The sequence below is a fragment of the Ranitomeya imitator genome, chromosome 2 (assembly GCF_032444005.1).
Source record: "Ranitomeya imitator isolate aRanImi1 chromosome 2, aRanImi1.pri, whole genome shotgun sequence".
Lineage (NCBI taxonomy): Eukaryota > Metazoa > Chordata > Amphibia > Anura > Dendrobatidae > Ranitomeya > Ranitomeya imitator.
The window spans coordinates 734,244,168-734,252,215 of NC_091283.1; positions in this window are offsets into that span (position 1 = coordinate 734,244,168).

Below are 8,048 nucleotides of genomic sequence, written 5' to 3' on the forward strand. Positions count from 1 at the left end.
GTTATCATGATTTTGTCTTGCTAGCTGGAAGCTCTGGGATGCAGAGTGGCCCCTCCCCACCGTGAGTCGGTGTGGAGGTCCTTTTTGCACACTCTGCGTGGTCTTTTGTAGGTTTTTGTGCTGATCGCAAAGTTACCTTTCCTATCCTCTGTCTATTTAGTAAGTCTGGCCTCCCTTTGCTGAAACCTGTTTCATTTCTGCGTTTGTGACTTTCATCTTTACTCACAGTCAATATATGTGGGGGGCTTCCTTTACCTTTGGTGAATTTCTCTGAGGCAAGGTAGGCTTTATTTTCTATCTCTAGGGCTAGATAGTTCTTAGGCTGTGACGAGGCGCCTAGGTCTGGTCAGGAGCGCTCCACGGCTATTTCTAGTGTGTGTGATAGGATAACAGTACAGCTGGCCAAAAGTATTAATGCATCTCAATAGAGGGATAAGAGAACTTCTGAGACCATTCTTTTTTCTTTGCACTGTGTTTTGTCTTTCTTTTCTACTAGACCTTTGGGTGGTTCAGGACACAGGTGTAGATATGGACATTCAAGGTCTATCCTCTTGTGTGGATCATCACACTGCAAGGGTACAAAACATTCAAGATTTTGTGGTTCAGAATGCTATGTTAGAGCCTAGAATTCCTATTCCTGACTTATTTTCTGGGGATAGATCTAGGTTCATGAATTTCAAAAATAATTGTAAACTGTTTCTAGCTTTGAAACCCCGCTCCTCTGGTGACCCCGTTCAACACGTAAAAATCATTATTTCTTTGTTGCGTGGTGACCCTCAAGACTGGGCATTTTCCCTTGCCCCAGGAGATCCTGCATTGCGTGATGTTGATGCGTTTTTTCTGGCGCTTGGATTGCTTTATGATGAACCAAATTCAGTGGATCAGGCAGAGAAAATCTTGCTGGCTTTGTGTCAGGGTCAGGATGAAGCGGAGGTGTACTGTCAGAAGTTTAGAAAGTGGTCTGTGCTTACTCAGTGGAATGAATGTGCCCTGGCGGCAATTTTCAGAAAGGGTCTTTCTGAAGCCCTTAAGGATGTCATGGTGGGATTTCCCACGCCTGCTGGTCTGAATGAGTCTATGTCTTTGGCCATTCAGATCGATCGGCGCATGCATGAGCGCAAAGCTGTGCACCATCTGGCGGTATTCAGTGAGCATAGGCCTGAGCCTATGCAGTGTGATAGGACTTTGACCAGAGCTGAACGGCAAGAACACAGACGTCGGAACGGGCTGTGTTTTTACTGTGGTGAATCCACTCATGCTATCTCCGATTGTCCTAAGCGCACTAAGCGGTTCGCTAGGTCTGCCATCATTGGTACGGTACAGTCTAAATTTCTTTTGTCCGCTACTCTGATTTGCTCTCTGTCGTCCTATTCTGTTATGGCATTTGTGGATTCAGGCGCTGCCCTGAATTTGATGGACTTGGAGTTTGCCAGGCGCTGTGGTTTTTTCTTGGAGCCCTTGCAGTATCCTATTCCATTGAGAGGAATTGATGCTATGCCTTTGGCCAAGAATAAGCCTCAGTACTGGACTCAATTGACCATGTGCATGGCTCCTGCACATCAGGAGGATATTCGCTTTTTGGTGTTGCATAATCTGCATGATGTGGTCGTTTTGGGGTTGCCATGGCTACAGGTCCTTAATCCAGTGTTGGATTGGAAATCTATGTCTGTGTCCAGCTGGGGTTTTCAGGGGGTACATGGTGATGTTCCATTGCTGTCAATTTCGCCTTCCACTCCTTCTGAAGTCCCTGAGTTTTTATCAGATTACCGGGATGTATTTGAAGAGCCCAAATCTGGTACCCTACCTCCTCATAGGGATTGCGACTGTGCCATTAATTTAATTCCTGGTAGTAACTTTCCTAAGGGCCGTCTGTTTAATTTATCTGTGCCAGAGCACGCCGCTATGCGGAGTTATATAAAGGAATCCTTGGAGAAGGGTCATATTCGTCCATTGTCGTCACCATTGGGAGCAGGGTTCTTTTTTGTGGCCAAGAAGGATGGTTCTTTGAGACCTTGTATTGATTACCGCCTTCTTAATAAGATCACAGTCATATTTCAGTATCCTTTGCCGCTGCTGTCTGATTTATTTGCTCGGATTAAGGGGGCTAGTTGGTTCACCAAGATAGATCTTCGTGGTGCGTATAATCTTGTGCGAATTAAACAGGGTGACGAATGGAAAACGGCATTTAATACGCCCGAGGGCCATTTTGAGTACCTGGTTATGCCATTCGGGCTTTCTAATGATCCATCTGTGTTTCAATCCTTTATGCATGACATCTTCCGAGAGTACCTGGATAGATTCATGATTGTATATTTGGATGACATTTTGGTCTTTTCGGATGATTGGGAGTCTCATGTGAAGCAGGTCAGAATGGTGTTTCAGGTCCTTCGTGCGAATTCCTTGTTTGTGAAGGGGTCAAAGTGTCTCTTTGGAGTTCAGAAGGTTTCATTTTTGGGTTTCATTTTTTCCCCTTCTACTATCGAGATGGACCCTGTTAAAGTTCAGGCTATTTACGATTGGACTCAGCCGACATATGTGAAGAGCTTGCAGAAATTCCTGGGCTTTGCTAATTTTTATCGTCGCTTCATCGCTAATTTTTCCAGTATTGCTAAACTGTTGACTGATTTGACCAAGAAAGGTGCTGATGTGGTCAATTGGTCCTCTGCGGCAGTAGAGGCTTTTCAGGAGTTGAAGCGTTGTTTTGCTTCTGCCCCTGTGTTGTGCCAGCCAGATGTTTCGCTCCCTTTTCAGGTTGAGGTTGATGCTTCTGAGATTGGAGCAGGGGCTGTTTTGTCGCAAAGAAGTTCTGATGGCTCGGTGATGAAACCCTGTGCCTTCTTTTCTAGAAAATTCTCGCCTGCTGAGCGCAATTATGATGTGGGCAATCGGGAGTTGTTGGCCATGATGTGGGCATTTGAGGAGTGGGACATTGGCTTGAAGGAGCTAAACATCGCGTGGTGGTCTTGACGGATCACAAGAATTTGACTTATCTCGAGTCTGCCAAACGGTTGAATCCTAGACAGGCTCGATGGTCACTCTTTTTCTCCCGTTTTGATTTTGTGGTTTCATACCTTCCGGGATCTAAGAATGTGAAGGCTGACGCCCTGTCGAGGAGTTTTGTGCCTGACTCTCCGGGTGTTCCGGAGCCGGCGGGTATTCTTAAAGAAGGGGTAATTTTGTCTGCCATTTCTCCTGATTTGCGGCGTGTGCTGCAAAAGTTTCAGGCTGATAGACCTGACCGTTGTCCTACGGAGAAACTGTTTGTCCCTGATAGATGGACCAGTAGAGTTATCTCTGAGATTCATTGTTCAGTGTTGGCTGGTCATCCTGTAATCTTTGGTACCAGAGATTTGGTGGCTAGATCCTTTTGGTGGCCTTCTTTGTCACGGGATGTGCGTTCTTTTGTGCAGTCCTGTGGGATTTGTGCTCGGGCTAAGCCCTGCTGTTCTCGTGCCAGTGGGTTGCTTTTGCCCTTGCCGATCCCGAAGAGGCCCTGGACGCATATTTCCATTGATTTTATTTCTGATCTCCCTGTTTCTCAAAGGATGTCGGTCATTTGGGTGGTTTGTGATCGCTTCTCTAAGATGGTCCATTTGGTACCCTTATCTAAATTGCCTTCCTCCTCTGATTTGGTGCATTTGTTTTTCCAGCATGTGGTTCGTTTGCATGGCATTCCAGAGAACATCGTCTCGGACAGAGGTTCCCAGTTTGTTTTGAGGTTTTGGCGGTCCTTTTGCGCTAAGATGGGCATTGATTTGTCTTTTTCTTCGGCTTTCCATCCTCAGACTAATGGCCAAACCGAACGAACTAATCAGACTTTGGAGACATATCTGAGATGCTTTGTTTCTGCTGATCAGGATGATTGGGTGTCCTTCTTGCCTTTGGCTGAGTTCGCCCTTAATAATCGGGCCAGCTCGGCTACTTTAGTTTCTCCTTTTTTCTGTAATTCTGGTTTCCATCCTCGTTTTTCTTCAGGGCAGGTTGAGCCTTCGGACTGTCCTGGTGTGGATGCGGTGGTGGACAGGTTGCAGCAGATTTGGACTCATGTGGTGGACAATTTGACATTGTCCCAGGAGAAGGCTCAATGTTTCGCTAACCGCCGGCGTTGTGTTGGTCCCCGACTTCGTGTTGGGGATTTGGTTTGGTTGTCATCTCGTCACGTTCCTATGAAGGTTTCCTCTCCTAAGTTTAAGCCTCGTTTCATTGGGCCATATAAGATTTCTGAAGTTCTTAATCCTGTGTCATTTCGTTTGGACCTTCCAGCTTCTTTTACCATCCATAATGTGTTCCATAGGTCGTTGTTGCGGAGATACGTGGCGCATATGGTTCCCTCCGTTGATCCTCCTGCCCCGGTGTTGGTCGAGGGGGAGTTGGAGTATGTAGTGGAGAAGATTTTGGATTCTTCTGTTTCGAGACGGAAACTCCAGTACCTGGTCAAGTGGAAGGGTTATGGTCAGGAAGATAATTCCTGGGTTTTTGCCTCTGATGTTCATGCTGCCGATCTTGTTCGTGCCTTTCATTTGGCTCATCCTGATTGGCCTGGGGGCTCTGGTGAGGGTTCGGTGACCCCTTCTCAAGGGGGGGGTACTGTTGTGAATTCTGTTGTCGAACTCCCTCCTGTGGTCATGAATGGTACTTCGGCGAGTTCTGTCTATGGGCTCCCTCTGGTGGCTATGAGTGAAGCTGCTGCTTCTGAGGTTCCTTACACAGGTGACGTGGTTTATCCTTTGGTTGGCTGCTCTATTTAACTCCTCTCAGATCGTTATTCCATGCCAGCTGTCAATGTTTTTGCATTGGTTCAGTTCGCTCCTGGATCTCTCTGGTGACCTGCCTTCTCCTGCAGAAGCTAAATTCCTGATAGTCATTATTTGTTCACTGTTTTCTTGTCCAGCTGGTTATTATGATTTTGTCTTGCTAGCTGGAAGCTCTGGGATGCAGAGTGGCCTCTCCGCACCGTGAGTCGGTGCGGAGGTCCTTTTTGCACACTCTGCGTGGTCTTTTGTAGGTTTTTGTGCTGATCGCAAAGTTACCTTTCCTATCCTCTGTCTATTTAGTAAGTCTGGCCTCCCTTTGCTGAAACCTGTTTCATTTCTGCGTTTGTGACTTTCATCTTTACTCACAGTCAATATATGTGGGGGGCTTCCTTTACCTTTGGGGAATTTCTCTGAGGCAAGGTAGGCTTTATTTTCTATCTCTAGGGCTAGATAGTTCTTAGGCTGTGACGAGGCGCCTAGGTCTGTTCAGGAGCGCTCCACGGCTATTTCTAGTGCGTGTGATAGGATTAGGGCTTACGGTCAGCAGAGCTCCCACATCCCAGAGCTCGTCCTGTATGAGGTTTAACTATCAGGTCATTCCGGGTGCTCCTAACCACCAGGTCATAACACCAAACCACTTCTCCAATGCGTTTCGGAATCTCTGATTACTTCTTCTTCTGTCTGTGCACGGCAGATTTTTCTTTTTCTTGGGAGGTATGCCTGTAACTGGCCAGGACGACGCCCACCAGACTATTGTTTTTTTGTTGCCTAGCACTTTACTACCCATCCCCCTCTGGGACATTTGTTTGAACTGTGACATAGAAACCGACTGGAGGCCTTCTGAAGGACCTTCCAGGACACAGGGGAGAGTATTTACATACAGCACAAAAGACTGAGGTAATACATTTTCACACCTATGGTAACATTTTTGCAAGTTTTACACGGTGTTATGTCCTTATTTATATTTTTACTGAAATTTTAGCGCAAATATTTTTAGACATTTTTATAGAGTTCATTACATGCCTATGTGATGTCATGAAAATAATGAGAGTCCCATTCTGGGACTGTGGAGCATGATTGAATGGAGAATGGGCATATGGTATTTGGATATGGTTGAAGAGGAAATTATGTCAGACACCAATGGGTATCTTTAATGAGGGTATATGGTATATATAGACAAATATGGCACAGTTTTACCCATCATTCTGTTTAGTGTGCAGTCCTCTGGATGCAGGAGAGGGTTTCCTTGATCCAGGTTACCCCCCAGGACTTCTGTCCCCTTATCTTCATTATGGTTTCTAAGACTATTTAAACCTCCCCTGATGAATCCACATTAACAGGTGGATGAAACGCGTCAGAAGGCTATTATGGGACAATAGAGAGGATAGGTCCACACTTGGGGACTGTCCTTGTCAGGATGGGAGAAATACAAGAGGTACGACGGAGGAGCTTAGTCATATCTACTAACTTTTTAAATGAGCACGTGTTTTATTGAGCACTTTGTGGATTATTTTCCTTAATTATTTTTTCATATTTTAATGATATCAACTAAAAGTCGGACTTTATTATTCTACCAACATTTATCATTGCTGCTACCCCTCACGTACATTTTAGCAAACTACAGTCAAGCTCTTTCATGTCTCTGTGTCAGCAGTGGCATGTTCCTGGTTCTCCTGACATAGCGTTTCATTTTATTCAAATCTCTATGGATAGTTTGCGCTGACACTGCCACACCCTTAACCTACAGGACCGCATGAATTTCTTTGGAACTTTATTTGGGCAGCTTATCCATCATCCGAACTATCCTGCGCTGCAACCTTTCATCAATTTTTCTCTGTGGCCTACATCCTGGGAAACTAGCTACCGTGCCAAACTTCTTGATTATGTTGTTCAAAGCAACATCAAGATCTTTGGAGATGAATTTGTAATCTTGAGATTGTTGATATTTTACATGAATTGTTTCAGGTGTCATTTTCATATTGCCCACACTTGTTACCTGCCACAGGTGAGTTTGAACAAACATCACATGCTTGAAGCAAAGTTGTTTACCCACAATTTAAGAAAGATACCAACAATTTATCTCTCCCATTTTTGTGGTTTTGTGTGAAATGATGAACACAGTTTGCCTTCTTTCCTCTTCTTTTGTGTTGTTGCAATGCACACAAAGGAAATAAACACGTGTGTCCTGCATCGCTTTATCACAGTCTCTTTACTCACACAGCCGTACACAGCCCAGGATATCCTCCGGATAGCAGCTGGGCACCATATCCACCTGTTTACAATCGTTACGCATGCTAGTCCTCTTTCGGGCACAGGACATCCAACTCCAGGCACAGGACTGTCCACATCTGACTCCTTTGGCACAGGACATCCACCTCTGGGCACAGGACTGTCCACATCCGAGACCGGTACCATGGACAGCTTGCATCGGCATATACTCTGGGGGTGCCAGGCTATTCAGCTGCCCTGGGTACTGGCTCTGCTGGCCTGTGCCTCCATGCACTCAGCCAGCACTCTCCAGGCCTATGCTCTGCACACCAGCACACATCAGACAGACACTGACGTGCACCTCACACACCTGCCCTGACACCTAACACACCCATACCTCTTACTGTAGGGCTTTTAATACGCACAAACCTATGGCCTTCAGCCACATGGAATACCCGGATCGACAATCTGTGACTCCCATGCACACCTATAGACTTCATCTGTCTGCATGCACAACCTGGGGAGAACACAAACCGCACCACCTAGCTCTAGCAGAGGTAACAACCTCACAATATATATATATATATATATATATATAAAGTCAATCAAAGAAAAAATGTTGAGCAGCACAGCTTTAGGACCTAGAGCTGACCGTAGTCTCTATAAGGTGCAAAGGAGAGCGTGACAGCGGATCAGGGGTGCTCGCATGAAAAAAAAATACTCAACCAAAATAAGCAGAAAAAATGCGGCAGCACTCACCAGTCCTTGAGTGGTATGAATCCTTTATTCAAGCGTATAAAACATCATCTTCACGGCTCGGGGGGGTGTAGGTAAAACAAGGGTGTGCAGGGGTCAACAACGGCCATTTCGCGCTAACGGTAGCGCTTCCACGGGTCAGTGGTGCTGGGAAGTGACACTGGCAGAAATAGGTAAGTTGAAACAAACCCCTACCACCCCACGCCCCTAATCCCAAACACCCAAAGCCAAAGTACAACATGTGCATATATTGAGAAAAACAATAAAACATTAAAACCAGTACCGGCATTGTAAACCGGGATGAGTACTTACACCCTTATCCTTCCCAAA